At 40.2% G+C, this 12,574-nt stretch overlaps 1 protein-coding gene across 3 annotated transcripts in view; it reads right to left on the reverse strand.

Annotated features, from left to right (window-relative positions):
• Positions 1–12,574, reverse strand: part of LOC105422581 (uncharacterized) — a 532,825-nt gene that overhangs the window by 282,648 nt on the left and 237,603 nt on the right. The gene's annotated exons all lie outside the window — the stretch shown is intronic.

The raw sequence follows: 12,574 nt of genomic DNA on the forward strand, positions 1-12,574 counted from the left end.
TCCGATACTTCTCACAGCCGCGAATACGGTCTATCGAAATACACGAATTTTCCCCGTGGGAGCTGTCATCGACAGGATCGTGCGCGCGCGTTTTAAGGACCTCGAGCGACAACGAGACAACTCACGTTGCATCGGGGCGTGTTGTCACGGCACGTTCACGTGCAAACGCGTGGCCCGCGCGCGCTCGCACGCCGGGGATAAATCAAAAGTATGAAATGCGCCCGGCAGAATTTCGGTATATTTATGGCGGGGGGCAATTCAATGATACACATTCCCGGTCGCGCGTAATAGTCAATATTTCCATCAGAAGCACACCTACAACTCACGCCTACGCTGACAAACCGCGCGGCCAACGGTGCTTTATGAGAGTTCAGGGCGCATTTGACAGCGCGATGCGCCGAGCCAGTTGTTGCCATTTATTCGCGCATTACATTACTCTGTTACCGAGTCGAGTGTCACCAGCTAATTTGCATTATAAGTGCCGCTGATGTTATCATCGCTTCGCTTATACGTTATGGCGCCGCTGACGGATCGTCAACGGCGACCGCGCGATCGTTCATGTATATGTTAGTGCGTATGATGCTGGCCGCGCGCGCGAGTGCGCTCCGCGGTACGCTCTATGCACCCTCCCCCCTCCTCTGCACCACCCCTACGGTCGCCCCCTCCACCCCGATGATCATCGCGAAAGCGAGCTGGCCGGCGATAATCGCATCCGATTCGCGCCTATCGAGCTATTGACGGTCGTCCGCAATGTTACGCGCGATATCACGGCCCCGCGTGAAAATAATTATTGCATTTTAATTGTGAGGACGCGAGAGAATTGCATCGACCAGCGGTCAGGCTTAAGCAATTAATTAGAGTCTGATATTAATAGATAACGTGCGTTTAGATGTGGAAATTCAAATGGTATGATGATTAATGATGTGTTAGCAGGAAATGAAACTCTTCATTAACAATATGAGCTATTATTTCTTGTATTAGCATTATGTCACGTTAATATGCACTATACTCGTTTGCACTACAGAATAGGAAACAATGCAAAACAAAAAGAAAAAAAGAAAAAAAAAGGAATCATGTGCGATCTAATTTCATTTCAGATCAGAGGTCTCTATCGATCGTGAGGTCGTGCCTATTTATCACGCGTAGCTATATTTAAGATACTTTTTTCGCTAAACAGCTAAAAGAATATTAATTCATTAATCAATCTTAATCGCAATGCTCATAATGCATACATTTCAGACGACGTCTTACACGAGAAAAATTAATTAAGCGTCACTCGTTCCTCAGAAAAATCCGACCGCGCTCTTTTCGCTCGCAATAATGTCGCGCGCTACCTTTGAAAATATTTTCAAAATCGCGACACGCGCGAGACGTCGACGTCATTAGACGGCGGCTGGTAGTAATTACTACTAAATAATTTCGCCGCGCGAGAGTTAGTATCCACCAGCAGATGTAAATTCCCTCCGCCCGGCCGTGCACTTACTCTATGAATTCCGCACGAGTGTCCGAATGTCCGACCTTTCTCGTGGATGTGTGTCGAGCGGCTGAAAGTGGAGATTGAAGTGAAATATGAAAATCCACGGCCGACCTTCGAAGTGAAGCCGGAGACTCCGTATTGGGCGCGTATCACGTGTTTAACGAGGCGCGTAAGACGGAAAAACATAGATAATGAACGCGAATACGAGCGCGCCTTCTTTTTTCGCGGACGGCGCGCCTCGCAAAAATCGTTCTCTGGAATCGTGGAAAAAATGGAGAAAGAAGAACGCGGTTGGAGAAAAATATGAGAATGAGACAGAGGAACGGTCCGGGATATAATGGCCTCCGGCGCTCGATATTATTTTGGGTGAACATTTCGCGGAACCTCCGTTGGTTAATTTTTAATTAGCTCCCTTCATCGTGAGGACGGTTTGTGCCTGGAATTTATTAAGCATTTTATATTTCGCCCGAAAATCGAAATTCCTAGAAGGATGATATATCTCCTTTCCTTTCTCTGTTTTACTGTTTAAAAAAAAAAATGTCTTAAAGAATTCTCCTTAAATGGAATTATTTTCGCAGATTTTCAATTTGATGAACGTTAACGCACACAAGACAACACCCAGATAAGCACACTCAGGCGAGAATCAACGTTTTAAAATATAATTACCTTATCTATACCTCGTACAAATGACACCCGCGACACAACACGTGCCGCTTTTCCACGCGCGCGCGCGCGCGCGCGCGCGCGCGTGTGTGTGTGTGTGTGTGTGTGTGTGTGTGTGGTGTGCAGGCACATGCATATACACAAACGCACACGTCGCCGTACAATTATTATGTGCGCTCGCTGCACCTACAATGCAAACGGGAATCCATTTCGGAGTGGCAATTCGCGCGATACATTATCCAGTCAGCGTCGGCTATACGATTCGTAGTCGTTTCAGCCGCCGTAATAATGCCGACATTTCAACCCTCGCTTCGCCCTCTCCTCTGTAAGGGGGTGACCAGGGGCCGGAGCGGAGGTGGTTTCGCGGTGTCAGCGACAATATTTTCCTTCGACGCGGGGGTAACGCGTCATACACCGATACTTTTTTTCCCCGGTGCTCGCCCTCTCTTTCTCTTTCTCGTCGACGCGGCGGGCGAAATAACTCATTTCGAGAATGCGTGCCAGCCAGTGAGGCTGTCGATAGCAGCCACGTCTGGGATACATGACAACGTGTAAACAACGTGGCAGGCGGCCCTGTCAGACTCGCGTTGTATTTCGAGAGCAGAATGGATGGGAGTATCGTTAACCAGTCGGTCGTTCGTACCGACGCGATTTTATGAACACGTCGTGTATCCTCCCTCGAACGAAGAAGCCCGCCTTTATTGTTTATTGAACAATATTTTACAATACGTCAGTAGTACTACAAAAATTATAAGTGATTAAAAAAAAGCGATATTTTATTTATGTAACATTGTAGACTTTTAGTCTTGCTCTAGTACATTAACGGTCAGAGACAATGAACATCTATTCGCGAAACACGCGGAGAATAATCAGGCGAAAAAGAATGTCAAATTGCAACGACGATAAATCACAAGGGTTCCGGCTTCTCCTCGCAGAGTTCTGTGAAAATCTATTATTCCTCATACGATAGTCTTAATGAGGCAAAAAGCACTGTCGGAGTCATCGGCACAGCTGCATCTGGACTGTTGGCGGCGCGGCTCAGTGGTTTATTGAATTAGACGGGAACGAATGAAGAACTGGTATATCCGCCATATGCGGCATTCGAAGAGAAGAGTTACGAAAAAAAATGCAGCGTAGTTACTCTTAGACGCGATACTTTACGCGAAATCGCAGGTTTAATGTTGTTGCAGACATTGCACTTTAATGTGTGTATAATACTTGCTCCGCTCAGAGGAATCTGTCACAGTCAGTATGTACACCATCCCTTAATTACAATAATAATTAAGAGAAAGTACATTCTAGCGCAATAAAGTAATATAATATTAATGGAAGTTCTTAAGATAATAATAACTGCAAAAAAAAAAGAAATGTACATGTATCAGTAAGCGTAACTACCAAGTTGAAATAACTTTTCTAGTGAGAATTTGTATAGGATATAAAGATTTTTCTAGCAAATCTTGTGAATCGATAAACAGTCAAGTAAATGATACGCGATAATGTGTTATCGATACGAGATTTTGGTGTGAAAAAAATTCGCAACGAAAATCTGTGTGACTAATTAGCGTGTCCCTCTTCCCGCGTGTTCCTCCAGATCTCCGATTGTCGGCGAAGAAGCGGCATGTATGTCTCGCTCTCGCGAGCCACTCACATCAATTTAAGTTTTTTTTCCACGACATGAAAAAAACGATGCATGATCTTCACGATTGTGTGCGCTCACAAAGCGCCGACGTGCCGCTGAAAACGTTCCGTCGACTTTCTTTTACCGCGCGTTATATCTCCCTTTCTTTCTTTTCTCTCTCTCTCTTTCTCTTGTCTCTTCGTTCTTCTTATAGCTCCCTTATAACTCCCTCTCCTACTTGATTTCACCCTACCATTCTACGTTGCTCCCTTTCGCTCCCTTTAACTTCATCCGTTTCTTCTTTCTCCGTGACGTTTGATGTTTCGCGTTTGTGCCGGTCATTCGGCGCAAGAAGCGCATTATAGACCGTAAATGTTGGGACCAGATGCTGAATTCGTCATCGGCCCCCTGCTCTTTGGGCCTTTTGGGAATCAAAATGGAGGATTATATTCCTTTCCTTCGTTAATCGTACCCGCGGCTAATATGTGACGCGAGTTTCTAATTCTTCATTCAGACGTCACACTATTGAACGCAAAGTTTGAATACAAACTTAAATTGCTTTAGCTTGATGACAAAAACGTATATATTGTCTTTATCTTATTTTATTAAATCAGGCAGATACATTGTCTTACTTAGTTGGCAATATTTAAATCAATTTTAAATAAAATGTAGAAAAAGGAAACAAAATTAAATATCTTGAAGCAAAAATAAATAAAATAGCAAATATAGAAAAAAGATGATTACAAATTATGCGAATAATTAATTCACTAAATTTTACATTTCAATATATCGATCGTAAAAAATATAAAAAAAAAAGCATTTAAATCAGCATTTTATTTGATGCATCGAGTGCGATTGCTACGGCACGACTCAAAGCGCTTGATGGCCAACGGAGGACTCACGCTCAGCTCTTTTATTTCAACGACTATTTCCATAATACGGTGGAATCAGTAATTTAAGGAAAGAGACAAAATGGTCTCGTGAATATTCACAGGAGCGCGCTTGAAATGAGATGCGGATGCGTGTCTGGTCGTAACAGTGCACCAATGCGCAAATAATGACACGACGAAGGAATAAAGGCCGTCTTTGCTCGTCTTTCCTACAGCCATCGAGAGTCAACATCGGGAAGACTTAATTACTCGGCCCTTTCCACACACGCGATCTTACTCATCAGTCCGGAAACCTCAGGTACTGGGTGACCGTGAAACAAAGCAAGAGATAATAAATACATATCTATAACATACATAGCTATATAGCTATATAGCTATATACAATAATAATAACATTTAGTAAAGCAGAAATTTATCTCTTTCCCCTTGCCATTGTCATTATCATTTAATATGTGTTATAAGAGCTTAAGATAAAACAACAGTAAAAAATCTGAATATTAAGAAATTATAGTTTTCATATAAATAAATATAAAAAAATTATTTCGCAAAGCTACAAATTAAAAAATTATATAGATGAAAATAATCAAAATTATATGAAATATAAATTTAAAACTGTATATCATACTATTATATTTGCATTATTATATTTACATTGCATTATTGCAGATATTATTCCCTAGCATTTCAAATATAAGATATAAAATATGATGACATATGAACGTAGAATTCATCTACATATTTTTTTTATTTCTGATGGCGAATCTTCGATTCGATCCACCCGTTAGAGAATTCGATCTGAGCATGAGTAATTCTGCAGGCTTGCGTACGACGTAATGCACCACGGTAAACTAAAAACACACCGATCCGTCTCCGGCGGTTTCCATGTGGGCCGTATGATTGCGCTTTATTATCGCGGAATTTCAGGTCAATTGTTAAATTGATCGGCAATTTTCATTCCAGGAATTGAAATCTTTATCTCCGCCGGCGTACGACGTCGCCGAGGTCGATGTTCGTGCACATAAGCAATCACAAGTGAGAGAGAAAGATAATCGGACGGAGGAAAGTAAATGAAGAAGATGAAAAGAGAGTAGAGCGGTGCGAGAGCTGTACAAGCTCGTAAAAACGGATAATTATCGATGTCTGGGCTCTTTTATTGCAACCGCCTGTCGATCACAGTCTCGGCAAGAAGGCGGCTGTGCGATCGTTGCGTGCGTCTTTGAGCTTGAATGTGTTTGTCGAATTTCTGCGATACGGTTGTCGATAATACAGCAATTATCTACCAGCAAAATACCGGGTTGCCTCCCATTGAGCACACATTTTCTCACATGTTTGTTCATTAATTTAATTGATAGTAGCCGTTCTCTTGAAAGTGTACATTTCATGTTGATATTTATTAGCTCTTCTTTTTCTAGGGATAATTTTTTTCAACTTTAATTAATGTAAATTAATCGGTATTTGTTTGTAATTTCTTTCCATTTTTCACTAGAAATCGTATGACACCATATTATTTATTAAATAGTAATAAAATATGGAGAATTACATACATATTTCCGTTTTTGTATCGGCGATTAGTAAAGATCATGATATTGCCAGTGATAGAAAACGGGATCAAAAGAGGGATGCGTTCGTAGGAGCAAATTAGAGGGTTGTTCGAACTGGAATGGTGCGGCGCGTTTGACGTCGAATAGCGTCGGGTCGAGAAGCGACGGAGCTCAGGGGTTGAACAAATGAAATGAAATGTTGTTGCTTTCTACGCGAGGACGAGAGTGATAATAGAGAAAGAGATTGTTTGTCGTTACACCCTTCCATCCGTTCCGTACACTGTCGCTATTCTCAGTTAGACTGCTTATTTGCCTAATTGCGTGACGCGCCCGATAAATTTCTACAAATCGACGCTTTGTTTTGCAAATTTTGTCCTCGTACGGACGTCCAACTTCTACAAACTCCGAATTTGCTCGAGATTATCAAAACAAAGGACGGTCTGATTCGTCGAATCTGAAATCATCCTTTGCGAAGAAGAGGGTCGAACGTTGTATTATAAATATTTTACAGCATAACTATCTTTTTCAGGAAAACTCTCCGAGATTATTTTAAATTTTCAATATTTAACAAACCTGTATTTTTAATATTTGACGATTCGATGTGATCAATATGTTCTTTATTATAACTTGATAGCCAAAAATTGTCGCATTTATAAGAGTCAAATTTAAATAAAGCTATCCCTCCACATTTCGCTCTTTGAGAAACGAACATCGTGAAGTAAGAATCATCCGCAGAAAAGACGATCCGCGGATCCTCTTATGTAATCCCCAACTTGTGGCTCGTTAGCAACATCGGGATCAATGGGTTCGTCGCGGCGCTCGTAATTTTATAGGATTCCACAACAGGGCGCATCGAGCAAATGGCAGTTTGATATCGAGCATGGGGATCGGTGAAGTGGAGAGTGGTGCGTCGGGGTAGTCGTCTTGTTAAAAGTAGCCCGCCTCATTGCCTCCAATATCTGGTAAGTACTGCTCTTTTGTAAGGGTACCGCGCTCTGGAGCCAGGCATCTCAATAGCCACTCAAACCACCCGCAACGCCATATTGTCATATGAGCGTACATAAACCGGCTTGCACACGTGCCCGTATTCGCGGATCTGTAACACGTATATGATCTCTTCCAGCATCGAACGATGCTCATCAAAAGTTTTTACGATTACAAGTCAAAGTTGTAACGCAACTTTAAAATGGAAGAAAAATTTTTATTTATGTCTTGGGAGTTTGCATTAGAATAGTTATACATATTCTAAATTAATAAAGTATAAAAATATATAAAAACATGTACGTTTGATTACGTTTTTATGATTCTGAAAATTTTGTCAAAGATGATTTTGACGCTTTCGTAATTTTAACGCTGTCAAACAGCGTCTAAAAACGATGTCATTTTAGATGTAATATCGAAGTTTCGGGTTCGAAGAGATCGCGAGGAAGGAAACGACTCTCTTTGTCGATGTAGTCCCGGATTATGACGTCGGGTTAACGAGGCTGCGATCTTTTCGATGCCCGGGGGCTACTTATTTCGCATATCAGGCACGGGCTAGGGCGTATAACATTTCTATACGGAGGGCGTGCGTGGCCAGCCAGCACCTCAAGGCAAACGTGGCCGCATATAAAAACGTGAAATATCACGGGTGTTTCCTTATCGCCTGCTTGGTCATATGTAAAAACGAATAAAATCTCGGTAAGTTGCGCCAGGGGATCGTGCGGTAGTCGCTCCGGGCCAGTCGGTCAAATCTGATTTCGTACGTTTTTAGCATACAAGTCGGTGAACGCGGGAGTAAATCGTTGCGTGCACGAGTTCGTATTTAGTATTCCTTTCCTCGCATCCGCAAACATTCACAAGTGTAAGTGAGCGTACCAAATTCACAAGCGTATCAAATGTTGTATCGTTATTGCTCTTCTCCGTTTTTATACTAAACGCGGCATTAAATATAGTAATAGCGTATTAATTTAGCTAGATTTTTTTAGATTAAAATAAGAGGCATTAATGTTATAATATAAAGTTATATATAAAGCACTAATATTATAATATTTGCGACATTATATAGAAAAAGCTACAAAAGCAGAAAAAGCAAAGGTAAGTAGCTAGATAGAAAGGAATATCAGCGATGGACCAAAGAAGGAAAATCCGCGCACGCAGGAGAGGAGAATCACGTAGCGTACGAAACGGGCGCCGAACAATAAGCAATAATAGGTAATGCAATTCAAACGTGGAGGCTGGCAATACTCCGAAGCCGACGGGGTGGTTACAATGCCGGGAAATGCAAGACAGGCATTTCCTGCGAAACGCGACGGCGGCGGTGGCGGCGGTGGCAACGGCGAGAGGCGGACAGGGATGGGGTTGGAGAAGGGGGCGGAGAACGGAGACAATCATACAATACGGGACGTTCCGGTAGTCTATCGCATATTTGCCTTTACGCAATTCTCTACTCGCGCAAACGCTTCGCTCGCGATATTACGCAATCGCGATTTATCCAGCGCGACGCGACGCGACGCGACGCGACGCGACGCGATGCGGCGCAATCCAGTCATCGTCCGGAAGCGTGGCTGTATTTAATCCGGGGATGCTCTCGGCATGTCTGCATACGGTGATGAAAACGCTGCGAATAACTGCGAATATCCGTATATCTTACGTTTCCACAATATTGGCAAAATAACCGTCAACCGAATCTCATCCGCGATATACTTTTTCAAAACGAAAAGAAAATTATCAGTTGAAAATGTAAGATTAAATGAATTATGCTTGCAAACAGAAATGATTAATATTTATATTAGTCGTAATTTTGATAATAATATATGATATGTGTTGATATGTGTTGATTATGGGAAATTTTGTTATTCCATCCTTGTAATTGTTTTAAATCATTTTCGAGATGATTGCATTTTATCTTTGTATCATAAAATATTAATTTAATTGTGTTGGGATTTTACCTGGATATTTATGTCTGTAGATTACACGATATTTGTCTTATATAAAATCGTCTTTATATTTCTAGGCTCGCACGTAGATCTCGTCGACAGGATGCGGTGGAATGATCTCGGGGAGGGGCACGAAGCCATAGTAGATGAAATCGTTTGTTCTAATATCGCGGGTCCGACCCCCGCTCGAAGATGGAAGTTTGTCCGTTGGAAATTGTCCGGGTGACATTGCAAATGGGTCCAGACGATTCTGCACAGCTCTTCTTGTATCTTTGCCGTAATACGCACACATGTGTTTTCAACGTCGTGCTGGCAACCAGCAGTAGCTTCTCGCCTCGAAATCCCGTGAGGCTAATTCTTAAGATACCGTTCGACGTTGATAAAAGTGGCCATATCGGAGTCAAAGTTTTCGCAAGAGTGCCATATTTGTTCGCGCAATGGCTATTCTTTCTCACCACATCTTGTCGTGAATGTATACCTTGCAAATGTTTGACTTAAGCAACGTATATATACTTTATGATTTTTATAGAATTATACATCTCCGAAATTATTTTAATTATTATTAATAACAGTGATATATTCAATATAATATTTACATATTATAACAGAATAACACTTCTATCTATCTGCTAATGGTTAACAGAATATTAATTATTTAATCATTTACCATTTTAACATAAGGTATTTAATTTTCAACAATAGTTATATATATTTTATTTGCTATTGTAAGTGTAAATTTTTCAATTTTTGTATCGAAACCCTTTCTATCATATCTCATTCTCGACGAGTCTGTTCTCGCTTCGCATAGCAAGATTTCCACGGAGAAACTCGAGGCGAAACGTCATCGGTCTAACTCAGAAGGCAAATGACACGAGAAATATAATCCATGCCACCCCGGGCTTTGAACCCAGAGAACTTCTTACCCTTCCCACTCGACATCGTTATAACTCCTTACAGGCTTGGCCTCTCCTTCCCTCGACCGCTTTCCCCCTTCGTCTACGTCAATCCCAGAGAAAGCTGGGCATTGTCGTGCCGAAATTGTGCGTAACTACGACAATAGTTCGGCAGGATTGGACGAAATTAATGAAAACTCGCGCGAGACTCACGAAGAAGGGGTGAAGAAAGGGATGAGACCTCCCCAGAAATAGATATTCTAACAGTAGGAGAAGGGAGAGAATTCGGCTAATCGTGACAAATACTGATCCGGGATTGCCGAATTATAAACTAATGTCTCGAGGAAACTTCGCTCGAATAACTTTCTCCTCCTCTACTTGATTACGATCCCTCCAAGTGTTCTCTCAATCTTCAAACAGCATATGTATCTTAAATCAGCTATTCCAAATTTTATTCAAATTTTCATATTACTCTTATAATATGGAATATATATTTTTTTGTCTAATTTAATTGTTCGATATTGAATATAATGTTGAATTGTTTGATTAAAAATATTTTTAATTCTCTTCACATATTCCTATTTTTATTAAATAAGATTAGAAAGAAAGTAAACAGAACAGAAAGATTAAAACAGAAAGATTCTTTCTATTAATAAAAGAATCGATAAGTTATAATAATACATTAAGACTCCTGCTGATTCATTTCAGTCGTATTGAATTATAACGTCAGAAGCGAGAAATTACATGATGAAAATTTTTGCAAAATACATTAAAATAAAAATTTTTTTCAATAGGATAATATTTGTATTTGATAAAACTGATTTGTAAAATATATCAAAAATTCTCCTCTTGCTCCAATAATAAGTAAACAATCACATATCTAGAAATGAATTGTACCTAATTAAGAACAGAACCATAATTCAATTCATAATTTAACGTCATAATTCATGATGGCTGCAGTGAACCAGCAGGAGTCTTAAGCGTTAAGCATATCGCAAACAAGCATCGGTGCGGATATTGCACCGGTGCAATTTCAACCGGCGAACCAAAGGGGATGATTTCACCATCTTTATATCTTGCGACCGGGCGTGTAAAGGATAACGGAAAGAGAGTGGTTGATGGTGAAGTTAGAGGGCGAACGTGAGTAGGCGGACGGGCGGCAATGTTCCAGCTCGGCCAAGAGAGAAAGGAAATTGGATGATATTTCCCGCAACGATCAAATCTTATTGCCAATTGAAAGAGGAAAGTTCGCGGTACATTTACCCCGAGAAATCACCGGCGACGAAGAGGTGAGCTAGCGAAAATGGCTGCTGCGATTTGCGATTCTACGAACCACTCGTGGCTATTTCCATCGTGATAACAAGCTCATCTACGAGAAAATAATATGAGAATAATTACATTCAAATTGATAATTCAACAGACAATTAATGGAACAAATTCATTTTCATGCAATGCAATTGTCGTATTTACACACGTAGTACTTTAACATAAAAATTATTCCAAAATTTCGCATTATTAAAAAAAATCAGCTTCTTATGTCTTTTAAAAATAAATGTTTTTACGATTAGAAATAGGTTGAAATGGTTATTGAAAGTAATTTTAGCACCATTTTCACATTCATAAATTCATCAGTAGATTACAATCTTGTATTGGACGATTTCCTTTCATTTATTTGTATCCCCTTATCACATCGCACATATTAGTAATATCATCAGAAGCCAAAAGATGACGGGATGGAGGTCGCGGTCCAACTTCGATATCCCTCCTCATAATTTCATCTATCAGTATTCGCGAAAGAGCAAGAGAGGGAGAAAGGAAACGGGCAATTGAGCGAGCGAGAAAAAGAGAGAGAGAAAGAGAGATCAGAATAACCGCTTTCGTGGAAAGATTACGTTTGGGGTTCGGCGAGTTGTAATGAGCGGACGAAAGCGTCAGCGGCATCTAATGTCAGAAATTATAGCATATTGGCAATAAAATCTGGAGCAGGATCTGCCCTTGTACGAGCGAGCTCAACGCAGTTGCCATGTCTATTTGTGGCTAGCTCGTTTATTGTAACGAATGTTGGAACCATGTTTTGCTATTACGTACGATCTTCTCTCAAGGGAAGGCCTGATAACACTGATAATATTTCCAATAGCTAATCTGTTGCCTCTGATATCGACAGCGCTGTAATAATAAGATATTGATACAATGTCTCGTATAATATTTGTAGCCTTGCAGTCTCATATAATAAATTTATATAGTTAAACTAATGACAATATTAATCAGATTTCAAAATATTATTTTAATCTTTAAGATATACGCTACACGATTCCGCCCATATATTTTTTTATAACTATTATTAGAAAAATATTGTAAAGCTTGCATAAAAATTTATTAAGTTTATTAAGTTTATAAAATTTACTTAATAAACTAAATTTATTAAGTTTATTAAATTTATAAATTAAATGTGTATACAACGAAAAAAATAATATAGAGACAACAATATAAACCAAATGTGTGACAATTGGATTAAAACGTATAACATTTGAGACATGTATGATTTTTTCTCCGTTAAATTTAACAAAGTATGAC

This window comes from Pogonomyrmex barbatus, unplaced genomic scaffold (assembly GCF_055798465.1).
Source record: "Pogonomyrmex barbatus isolate J1 unplaced genomic scaffold, ASM5579846v1 scaffold2, whole genome shotgun sequence".
Classification (NCBI taxonomy): Eukaryota; Metazoa; Arthropoda; class Insecta; order Hymenoptera; family Formicidae; genus Pogonomyrmex; species Pogonomyrmex barbatus.